General features: G+C 46.3%; 1 protein-coding gene across 1 annotated transcript in view; it reads right to left on the bottom strand.

Moving 5' to 3' along the window:
- Positions 1-11,372, bottom strand: part of TRAF3 (TNF receptor associated factor 3) — a 113,385-nt gene extending 102,013 nt beyond the window's left edge. The window contains exon 1 of the mRNA XM_038545797.1: positions 11,248-11,372. The gene's annotated coding sequence lies outside the window, so the exon portion shown is untranslated. The remainder of the gene's footprint in view (positions 1-11,247) is intronic.
- Between the last annotated feature and the right edge of the window lie 1,005 nt (positions 11,373-12,377).

Here is a 12,377-nt window from a genome sequence, read left to right as displayed (position 1 = left end):
TAAGGAAACAATTCCGTGTAAAAAACATCCAAGAGAACAAAATATCTAGGAATAAATTTAACCAAGGAGGTGAAAGATTCATACACTGATACTACAAAGTCTTGCTAAAAGAGGAAGCGCCTGGGTGGCTCAGTTGGTTAAGTACCTGCCTGGAATCAAGCCCCACATGGGGCTCCTGGCTCAGCAGGGAGCCTGCTTCTCCCTCTCCCTCTGCTGCTCTCCCTGCTTGTGTTCTCATTCTCATTCATCCTCTCTCTCTCTCTCTGTCAAATAAATAAAGAAATAAAGAAACAATTTTTTTTAAATCTTGCTAAAAGAAATTAAAGATGTAAATAAACGGAAGACACCTCAGGGTCATGGATCCCAAGAATTAGTATTGTTACAATGGCAACTCCCCAGAGCAGATTCAATGCAATCCTGATCAAAATTCCCATGGCCTTTTTTTGCAGAAAGAGAAAAACTGATCCTCAAATTAATATGAAGCTGCAAGAGGTCCCACATAGCCAAAGCAACATAGAAGAAGAAAAGTTGGGGCTCCTGGGTGGCTCATCAGTTAAGGCATCTGCCTTCCACTCAGGGTATAATCCCCGAATCTGGATCGAGCCCCACATCAGGCTCCTTGCAGGGATCCTGCTTCTCCCTCTACCTGTGTCTCTGCCTCTCTCTGTGTCTCTCATAAATAAGTAAATAAAATCTTTAAAAAAAGAAAAGTTGACTTGTACTTCTCTTATTACCTCAAAACTTTCTACAAAGCTGCAGTAATTAAAACAGTGTACCATTGGCAAAAGACAGACATATAGACCAAGAAAACAGAATTGAGAGTCCAAAAATAAATTCAAACATCTATGACCAACTGATTTCCAACAAGGGTGCCAAGTCCATCTAATGGGGAAAGAATAACCACATACAAAAGAATAAAGTGGAACTCTTAGCTCACTCCATATACAAAAATTAACTCAAAATGGATCAAAGATCTAAATGTAAGAGCTAAAACTATAAAATATAGGGATAAATCTTCATGATCTCAGATGTGGTAATTGATTCTCAGATATGATACCAAAAACACAAGCAACAAAAACAATAGATAAATTGGACTCTGTCAAAATTAAGAACTTTTAATTTAAGGACTTAAGGACATTATTAAGCATGTGAAAAAAATAGAATGGAACAAAATATTTGTTACCCACATACTTAATCTGGGTTTAATATTCAAACTATATAAAGAACTCTTACAACTCCACAACAACAAAAAACAATAAACAACCCAACTAAAACATGGGCAGAGGGTTTGAATGGACATCATTCCAAAAAAGACATACAATTAAAAGATGTCCAATACCACCAGTCATTAAGGAAATACAAAATTATAATGAAAATGCCACTTTACATCGACTAGAATAGCTTATCTATATATACATACATGCATACATACATCAATAAATGTTGGCAAAGATATACAGAATTGGAACCTGGTACATTGCCTGTGGGAATAAGTTAAACTGAATTACCATATGACCCAGCAATTCCATTTCCTACATATGTCACCCAAGTGAAATGAAAACACTTGTACACATTATTCATTATAGCCAAAAGGGGAAAACAATCCAAACGTTTATCAGTGGATGAATGGATAATTTGTGGTATACACACAGAGTGGAATATTATTCGGCCATAAGAAGGAACAAAATACTTACACATGCTACAATTTAGATGTACCTCAAAAACATTACACTAAGTGAAAGATGCTAGACATAAAAGGTCACATGTTATATGATACCTTTTATATGAAATGTCCAGAATAGGCAAATCCATAGAGACAGCAGATTAGAGGTTACCAGGGGTTGGGAGGAAGGGAGAATGGGGAATGATTACTCAATGGGTATAAGGGTTTTTCTTATGGGATGATGAAAAATTTTTGAGACTAGAAAGAGCTGGTAGCTGCACAACACCGTGATATGCTAAATACTACTAAACTGCACACTTAAAACGGTTAATTACATGTTATATGAATTTTGCCTCAATAAAAGAAAACGTGATTTGACTAAAGTATATTGATTCATCCATACAAATACTTGAATATCTACCACACACTCCCCTAGTACATGGGTTAAGATGATGAACAAAAGTTTTCTGCTACAATTATAAAAAGCAAGGTAAGAGACTAGAGAGTAACAGCATGGACTATTTTAATTAGGGTGTTTAGGGAAGACCTTCTAGAAGAAGTGACATTTGAACAGAGACTAGAATGAAGAATGTTACTCTGCTAAACAATAAAAGAAAATAATGCACTAAAACTAAAATATAAATTTTAATTTATCGGGCAGCCCCGGGTGGCTCAGCAGTTTAGCGCCGCCTTCAGCCCAGGGCATGATCCTGGAGACCCAGGATCGAGTCCCGTGTTGGGCTCCCGGCATGGAGCCTGCTTCTCCCTCTGCCTGTGTCTCTGCCTCTCTCTCTCTCTGTGTCTCGAATGAATGAATGAATGAATGTTAATTTATCAAAAATAATCACATGCAAAAATTCCTTTTGTAAAAATCATTTTACTTTTTATTACAAATAACTTCTTCATAGTCCAATAATATGCTGCTTCCACATCTACCTTGCAAGATAGTTTTCAGGCCCAAGCCATACTCCCAAAAGAGTCTGTCATTCACCTTGCTAACAAGGCATGTTTTCCCTTTAGAAAGTCACTCAGGAAAGAGAGAGAGAATTACCACTTATAATATGCTAGGTTCTCACATTCACTCATATTCTCACTTTTATTCCTCACAACTACCTTTTCATCAATAAGAAAACTGTGGTTCAGGGATCCCTGGGTGGCACAGCGGTTTGGCACCTGCCTTTGGCCCAGGGCACGATCCTGGAGACCCGGGATCGAATCCCACGTCGGGCTCCCGGTGCATGGAGCCTGCTTCTCCCTCTGCCTATGTCTCTGCCTCTCTCTCTCTCTCTGTCTCTCTATCATAAATAAATTTTTTTTAAAAAATTAAAAAAAAAAAAAGAAAACTGTGGTTCAGAACAGCTAAGTAACTTACCACCGTAGTTAGCTAAAAGAAGGGCCAGAATTCAAATCATATCTGATTTCAAACCCATACTCCTTCCATACATAAATTTGTCTCATTTTTACTGAGCGCATCTCAGGACAGATTGAAAATATGATGAAGTGACCCTGTCCTTGAGAAGCTTCTCATCTCAACACTAGAGCCCTAGAAGACTATGAAACAAGCCTCCTCGCCTCAATCCACCCATCACTAACCCTTCTTGGTTCTGTGTTCAAAACTTTACAGCAGTTCTAACAGAAAAGCCACATAAAATCTCCAAAATAATCAACATCATCATTTCCTTGCTAATTCTGGAGAAGGCTTCCTTGCCTTTAACTTTTACTCCCATAAGTAATCTGTAGTTATAATTACATTCCAGATGAATGGGTAAAAATCTGACTGTACTGGCTGCAACCATTATGCTCTCTACAGACTGACCAGGCCTCAGGGACTTGTTTACCACTAACAAGTAATGTTTGTAAAACTCTATAAAGGCATACTAAGTACTATCATTATTACTAGGCTACCAGTTTAAATGTAAATTAAGAGAGGGAAAGGGGAAAGAAAACACATTAGGAAATCAGGTTTGGGACTGCTACTCAGCAAGATGTAAGCAACATCTGAACCACAAGGGTAAAGAACGTCTTAACTGAATTTGTTAAAGGATATTGAAAGCAGTGTTGCTGCTATAAGAAAATAACTCAAAACAGAAAGAAGGAATGGAAGGAATAACAGAAAAAGAAGTCAATATAGGCAAAGCAGATGTTAGGGGAAAGGAAAGGATGCATGAAAAACATACACTGGAAAAATATATGATTTCTTTTAAAAAGCATTTTATAGCAGCAAAACTAAAACACCAGAATCTGAAAGCAAAACTAAAAAGTCTAGAATGTGAATAAAATCCAAAACTGGATTGTAATTTAGCTTAAACTGGACCACATGGCACAGTAATGAAAACACAAACTCTAGAGTCCAATGGTCCTATTGCTCTTCATTTTCCTCATCTGTAAAACGGGAGTAATTCTTACTTCAAAAGTTAGGCCGGCAAACAGGCAGCACCCAAAGGCAGCCAGTTCCCTGTTCCCGAGCCCTCTCCCTGAAACCCAGGCTTGAGGAATAGCTTCAAACACATGGGCCGCCTAATAATGCAATAATCCTCCCAGCCAGTGCTCTCCCGCTTGCTCATATTGTCCTCCCTGGAAAACACTTCCTAACCCCCCAGTTCAAATTACATGATACCCCCCACGCTCCCTCGGCACCTCTGTTCTAGCCTCATGGAACCTATCACACTGTGCCATAACCCACAAGCTCTTCTGGCTCACCACCTTACAGAAGCTCCTTGAGGAGAGCCATCAGACAGCATCTTACCTGACTACTTAGCTTTGACATCTAGCATAGCGCCCTAGTAAGCTCTCAAAAAATGTGTGATTAAATAATTCTCACTTATTCCAAGTTGGAATAGAGGCCAAGCAAGCTTCCCTGGGGCAAATATTGACGTGAAGAATGTAAAGAAAAAACTGGAGTCTGGGTGAACAGTCCATGCTTTGCCCTTACCTGACTTGGGACAGTTACTAACCTAAACCCTCCAAGCTTCCCATATAAAAAGAAGGAATTCAACTAGAAAGTCTCCATGGTCCCTACCACAAGCAAGGACATATCATGTTCATATTTTAATATCTTTTTTTTTAAGATTTTATTTATTTATTCATGAGAGACGCAGAGAGAGAGAGAGAGGCAGAGACATAGGCAGAGGGAGAAGCAGGCTCCATGCAGAGAGCCCGATATGGGACTCGATCCCAGGTCTCCGGGATCATGCCCTGAGCTGAAGACAGACGCACAACCACCAAGCCACCCAGGCGTCCCCATATTTTAAGATCTTAACATTCTTATTCTACTACATCTTGATTAGTTATTGTATTAGTAGTTACTATTATGAAAATTAACATCAGGGGCACCTGGGTGGCTCAGTCAGTTAAGCATCTGACTCTTGGTTTTAGCTCAGGTCATGATCTCAGGGTTATGAGATCTGACTCGTGCATAAACTCTGTGTTGGATGTGGAGCCTGCTGAAGATTCTCTCTCTCTCTCTCTCTCTTCCCCTCTGCCTCTCCCACCCACTCCCTCTAAAAATAAAAAAAAATTAAAAATAACATTGGTAGAATGCTTTATTGTCCACTTCACTCATAACAAGCATGTGATGCCCCATTTTACAGATGGGGAAACTTATTCAGAGACAACCAACAGCCTGCAAAAGTACAGAGGGCAGGACTGGCATTCACTGCTTCCCTTTCTCAAGCTGAGGAATGGACAGCTCCAGGGACACATGGTAGGATGCCAGGGGAGCCCTCAGGGATCCTAGGGAAGCCAAAGACAAACAAAATGCATCTTTTGGAGAATTAACTGTACTCAAAAATTTGGGAGACAAAGTGTGTTTATATTTTTTTAAAATAGGATATATTACTGAGTACAATGTAAAATTTGTATTAAAATTTAAGATAACGGCGTGCCCGGCCAGCTCAATCAGGGAACATACAACTCTTGATCTCAGGGTCAAGAGTTCAAGCCCCATGCTAGGTGTACAGAGTACTTAAAAAATAAATCTTAAAAATAAATAAATAAATAAATAAATAAATAAATAAATCTTAAAAAAAAATTAAAGGGCAGTCCGGGTGGCTCAGCGGTTTAGTGCCGCCTTCAGCCCAGGGCGTGATCACCCTGGAGACCTGGGATCAAGTCCCGCGTCAGGCTCCCTGCATGGAGCCTGCTGCTCCCTCTGCCTCTCTCTCTCTCTCTCTGTGTTTGTGTCTCTCATGAATAAATAGATAAAAATCTTTAAAAGAAAAAAATTTTTTTTAATTAAAGTTAAAACTTAATGGGCCTAGACTCCTATTAAGGGCTTGAGACATACTACACTAAAGTGATGCCATGCCCTTTCTCACACAGAAAAGCTATCTGAAACCAGAACACTTAATTTATCCTATAATAGCGTCTTGAACATCAGGCTATATTAATCCAAAAAGAATAGAATTTAATTTCTAAAATAAAGTTGTGACTTCAGGGCATTACTGAGCAGGAAACACACGAACTAGTTTCTCTGTTCTTCCCTTCGAAGTCATTAAAAACACCCAGGGAAGTTACAATGTTAAATGAAGTCTCCCATCATAGGAGCCTTTTTTTTTTTTTTTTTTTTTTTTAAAGATTTTATTTATTTGGGCAGCCTGGGTGGCTCAGCGGTTTAGCGCCGCCTTCAGCCCAGAGTGTGATCCTGGAGACCTGGGATCGAGTCCCACATCAGGCTCCCTGCATGGAGCTTGCTTCTCCCTCTGCCTGTTGTCTCTGTGTCTCTGCCTCTCTCTCTCTCTCATGAATAAATGATAAAATCTTTAAAAATAGATTTTATTATCTATTTGAGGAAAAGACAGAGAGAACACAAGCAGGGAGGGGAGCAGAAGGGGAAGCAGATTCTGCGCTGAGCAGGGAACCTGATGTAGGGCTACTACATCCCAGGACCCTGGGATCATGACCTAAGCCAAAGGCAGATGCTCAACCAACTGAGCCACCCAGGCTCCGATACAAGCCTCTTTGAAAGCTAAGCATGACAGAAGAGGGGGGTGGACGCAGGGGTGCACAGTCAAGAGAGGCAGCTACAAGGCACACTCAACTGCAGACATTATCAGCCAAACCACAAAGAATTACTGTGTGGCATCTGGCATGTCTCCCCCTCTCCCAAATTTGTAGTTCTGTACAGGAGAGGCCTAATGGGTCCCTCATTACCTCCTGTATGCAGGCTTCCTACTGGGCATTAACCTTCCAGAGTACAAAGCCAGGCTCTGAAAATCTTCCTTATAATTATCACGACCCCTGGAGAATCATGTTTTAGCACTCTGATAGTATGATGGTCCTAAAAATTTCATTATCCTACTTGGCTAATCGATTTGACTTTTCTTTCCACTTAAAGGAACCAAGTTTCCAATAAATGTGCTTTTGCGTTTTGCCATAGAGTCAGTGTTTAAATTGGAAAGGAAATCAGAATATCAGAACAGTGGGCCTGATACCTTTCTTGGTGGCATGTTCTCATAAAAAGTTACCCAATCACCTCCATTAAAACAAAACAAAAAAAAAAAAAACACTACATAGTTAAAATCAACATGGAACAAGCCCCAGAAAAACATGAATCATGGAATGAAATTACAGGACCGGATTTTTTTTTTTTTTAATTTCTTGAGAATTAAAGAGATTTAGGTCATTTCAGCACAGATGACAGGGCAGTAAGTTGGAGGGAGGGGTAGGTTCCTGAGGAACAGATGCTTTTTATTAACATTTACACCTCTCTCCTCCCCACCACTTTTGAAGACTTTCTACCAAGAATGCGAAACAGTCAGGACAGCGGTGTGCTGCTCCCCAGTGCAGGCTCCCCTTGGCAGCAGCAAATCACCTGACCCACTTGAGCTCCAGGTAAGAGCTAGACAGAGGACAGCACAGGAAACATCATAACTGGAAATCCACTGACCAGCAGTATCGCCAGCACTGTGTCTACTGGCAAGAAGTGACAAATTGTCAGATCTCATCTTACCAAAACATAGGGAGGGTGGAGAGAAATCCTCTTCCTGCCATTCTAAGGGTCCTGCAAGAATCCCAATGGCCGCCCAGATGCCTTCCCTGACTACCCCCAGCCAGCCAAAGCTTCCCCTTTTCCTGAATTCCTCCCCATACTTCCAGTCTTCCACACAATCCACTAATTGACTTTAGCCTACATTTTATGACTACTTAGTTTCGTCCTGGTGGGTCTTCCCTCTCCAGTTGAGTGCCAGTCCCCTGAGGGCAGGGTGGTAAATTTCCACTTTTCCTCACCCTTCCTGCCACAAGCTTCAGTCCTGGGGCTGTCTTGGTCCAATACCTGTGGTTTCAGGCATCTCCCTTCCTGGTGCACAGGGGCAAACTTCTGCAGACCATGCCTTTCAAGGCAGGAACTGTATCTCACTCATCCTAGCTCTGTAACAAAAACATTATGGAAACTCAAGGCACATTAATTGAACATTAAGTTAGATGAGAAAAAGATTTCCAACTTCCAGTTAATGATCCACTTATCGAGGAATACAGAATTCAGCAAGAGATTCCCACCTGATCGTTGGGAGTTGTGAGAAACCGACAGTTACCTACATTTAGGACATCTTACTACCTGCCAGCCTCAGCCCAGGGTCTACACATGGAGACAAAAAATTTCAGCCAAAAAAATTTTACTGCTTGATGATAAAAACCTTACCTTTCCTTCACAGCGGGGTCAGTTCCCCACCCCCACTTGTCTAGAAGACTGTTGTGCAGAATGCAGACAGTCGGTAAAGGCTCCTTAAAATGAGAATGTCGTTTTGTATTTTTTAGTCAGTTATGAATGACTGATACTACACGAGCACACAGTTTCCTTACATTTTTCCTTTCTGCTCAAAATTACATTTTCTTCTGTGACCTCTGGCTCCCCTGGACCCAAAGCCTCTTGCTATGAGGGCACCTACCCCAACTCACCTCTCTCTACTGCCCTCCTGCGCACAGGCATCTGGCCTTTCCCTCTGGCCGCATGCCTTCTGCTCAGAACAAGCCTCAGCATCTCCTCCACAATTAGGCCTCCACTGCCTCTCTCTGGTCATCTTCCAGATCCACAGGCTTCACTTCCTTCTTTCTCACTCAGTAACTCTCTTCCCAGCTTCTGTCCATATGTGAAGTCAATATTATGACTCTCCCCTCTCCCACCCACCCCCAAATAATATTTCTTCCCTTACAAACGCTTGTAGAAAAGCACACAAGGGGTCCTAACTCTATGGAATCAGCACAGAGGGCCTTGGTCATAAGACGTATCCTCTATCAAGTTAATAATTCTTAAATTATTATTTCCTTGACCACGGCAAGGAAACTCAGCTATTGCATAATACTTGATAGTTCAGATCACTTGCTGTTTGGAGAGTCCTGCTATATGAGGATGAGAAAATAGAGATGGGCAAATTTCACGCAATTTCCTTTGTTTGCTTGAGCCAGCCCAGACTTGCAACACCACAGTGACAGTTTTATCTTTCTTCAAGTACAGCTTTAACATCACAGAGAAGGACTTTAAGGGAGTGATAAATCATTCCCATCCTCAGTTCATTAGCATATCTATCCCGACAATACCCCAGAAAGGCCTTTCTCCGCTTTGCACAGTGAAAAAATAAAGGGATTCTAGCCAGGGTGTTTACAGAATCAAAAATCCCAAACAGCGGAAGACAGCAAGAGGCAGCTCAGATGTTTCGCTTAAATGAAGGACTTTCTTGAAGGCATGAAGAAGGGTAGAAATATTTTGAGGGAATTAACAGAAACCACTGACCACTGCTACTGCCTGTTTCCAGTGGAATGTCTTTACACCCTTCTCAGTAAGTGAGGCCATCTTATTAATTCCAAAATGTATGAATAGAATCCAAGGAAAATAACTGGTCTTCTTTCCCCTTGCAGAAAAATTCACATGAATGTCCTTAAAAAAAAAAAAAAAAATGCTGAAATTCTCCCTGCCAGTGCTCTCTGCTTTCCTGGCTTCTGCATTGTGACAGCTGGAACTGATGGCGTCTGGGTGAGACACCTTAACATCTTAAACCTCATGCGTGATAGGGATGGATTTTAACTAGTGATGCTGGAATCCCGGGTCTGTCAGGGTGTCTGTCACGAGCATCTATCTACTCACAAGGATTTCCAATCTTACATATTTTCCAGTTTCCATACCGATAAAGCTCATTTTGCTGGGCCGAAGAATTTTTTCATCTTTAGACTAATGCTAAATACATACCCATACAGTCACAACAGGGTAAAAAAGCAAATTTCCCCCTTTCAGTTGAAAATCGAACGGCTTGTGCACTATTTTGCCAGACATCCTTACACATGATGCAGTCTTTTTAACAGGCCATTTTCAAAGATGGGAAAGACACGCGAAGATTTTAGCACCAACTGACGGTCCGCCTGGTCGTTTCCTTAAATGAGGGTTTTATAGATCTACAGAAGGTTACAGAATACGTTTCCAAAAGCTTCACTAGTGTGTACTGACGGCAAATGCTACCCCCCCCAAAAAAAAAAAAAAAAATTATGGCTCCTCCTCAGTTGTATGCTGTGAATGTAAATTAAGAAGCAGTAGGTAACGCTCCTCGATACAGCCTTTATGACTCCACAAAAATAAATGCACACACTCACACACACACACACACACACGCCTTATCTCCGTCTGAAAGCTGATTCAGAGCTTAATAGGAAAAACGTGAAATAAAACTGCTTCCTTCAACGGCCCATTATCTGAAGGGTTCTTAAATTTCAAAGCACGTCCACGGCCGGCCGTTCATCCATTTCCATTTTGTTGCTATGTTTTCAGATTAAGGGTAAGGAATGTTCCACACAGAATCCTCTCCACAGGTCCCGATATTAAATCGCTGTCCCCAAGTGGGGTGACAGGGTGAAAACGTGGCAAAGCGTGTACGTGAAGCGAGAGAGAGCCTGGCGCCTCGAGATGAAATCTTAAATACCGTGGCAGGGATCGTTTTCATTTTCTGCACCTCTGGGAGCCCAGCCTGACCTTTGCTATTAATCAAAGCTGGAATGTGTGCGTTTTGCCCCAAACTGGAGCCCAGTACCCGCCTGCCTTCGAGGCCGCTGCAGCTCCCCGGTTATGAATCAGTCAGAGGCTCATCTGCAGAGGAATGACTCAGTATAAACTTTTAAATAATGGCTCAAAAAAAAAAAAAAAAACCCCCACCGGCCGCCAGCCCGGGGGGGGGGGGGGGAGGTCGGCGGACGCAGCCCCCGAGCCTGGCGCCCCTCCCGCCGCCGAACACACACGGCCCCGCGGCGGACGCCGGCTCTCCCCACCCCGCGGGGCTCGCGCTTTCCAGAGGCCTCGGCACCCCGTTTCCTGAAAAGCTGCGGGCACCCCGGCCCGCCGGCCCCGGGCCCGGCCTGGAGGACAAAGTTTTCCGAAGTTGAGGCGCTCGGGGGGCGGGCGGGCCCGGGCGGGGGCGGGGGCGAGGCGGCGCCGCACCGGGCACTCGCCGCCGGGCGCCGGGCCTGCTCCGCCCCGGCCCCGCTCCGGCCCCGGGCCCGCCGCCGCCGCCGCCGCCGCCGCCGCCGCGGGCGCGGGAAGGAGCCGCCGGGGATGCAGCCGCCCGCCCGCCCGCCGCCCGCCGCCCAACACCTCAGCCCCTTACCCCGCGGTCCGCCCCGCTCGGCCGGCTCAGGGGCTCCGGGCGCGTCCTCCGCCGCGGTCCGCAGCGTCCTGCTCCCCGGGCAGCCCCATGTCGGGGGGCGGGGAAGGGCCGGCGGCCGCCGCCGCCGCCGGCTGGAAAGTCCCTGCTGGGCTGCAACCCCGGCTCGCGCACGCGGCGGCCGCGCCGCGCCGCGCTCCCTCGCGCCCTCACGCACCCTCTCGCAGCACTTCCTCTCGCGCGCTGGAAATCCCCGCCGGCCGCCGGAGCGCGCCCCGGCGCGCGCCCGCCCCGCCCCCGCCGCCCGCGCGCGCGCGTGGGAGCGCAGGACCCGGCGAGCGCGGCCGGCCCCACGCGCACGCGCGCCCCCGCGCTGCCCCCTCCCCTCCCCGCGCGCACGCGCACGCGCGCACACGCGCACGCGGCCCGTTGCTAAGGCCCAGCCCGCCCCGCGCCCGCCCGCCGGCCTTAGCAACGGCGCGGCGGCGCGAGCCCGGCCGGCCCCCGCCGGCCCCCGCCGGCCCCCGCCGCCCCCCGCGCCCGCCGCCCGCCCCCTCGCTCTGCGCGGCCCGCGCGCCCCCGCCGTCCTCCGTCCTCCTCCCCCTTTCCGGGTTAAAAAAAAAAAAAAAAAAGCCACGCAGCCGCGTGTGGGCCCCAAAGGTGCAGGTTCGGCGGCGGCCGGGAGCGATGGCGTCACCCGGTTCACCCGCGCAGCCACGCTCACTCCCGCAGGCGGCACCCTGGACACACGCTCGCTTGCACCCGCGCACTTGCCCCTCACACTCACGCTCACACGCCCCCGGGCACAGACACCCTCAAGCCCTCGCACCACACACACACTCACACCCGCCGCAGCACACGCGCGCTCACACACGCGCAGGTGGGTGGGGCTGAAGGTGACTCAAGCCATCTGGGCCTCTGCGCCCCGGTATGGAGAGCGGGATGTCGGCGCAGTTGTTTGCCTGGAGTTTCCTCTCCTTCCTCCCGGGGCTCCTCCCACACCCAGGAAGCTGCGCCCGGGACTGGGGACTGGGTGGCCAGGGTGCCACCAGGGCCCCACGCTCGCACCTGGCGCGGGCGCCCGGGCCGCGGGGTCCAGGGCCCGCGCAGCCTCGACGCCGTGCACCCAGGCC

This window comes from Canis lupus, chromosome 8 (assembly GCF_011100685.1).
Source record: "Canis lupus familiaris isolate Mischka breed German Shepherd chromosome 8, alternate assembly UU_Cfam_GSD_1.0, whole genome shotgun sequence".
Taxonomy (NCBI): Eukaryota; Metazoa; Chordata; class Mammalia; order Carnivora; family Canidae; genus Canis; species Canis lupus.
The sequence above is the reverse complement of the archived record's forward strand: the minus strand, read 5'-3'. Positions and strand labels throughout refer to the sequence as shown.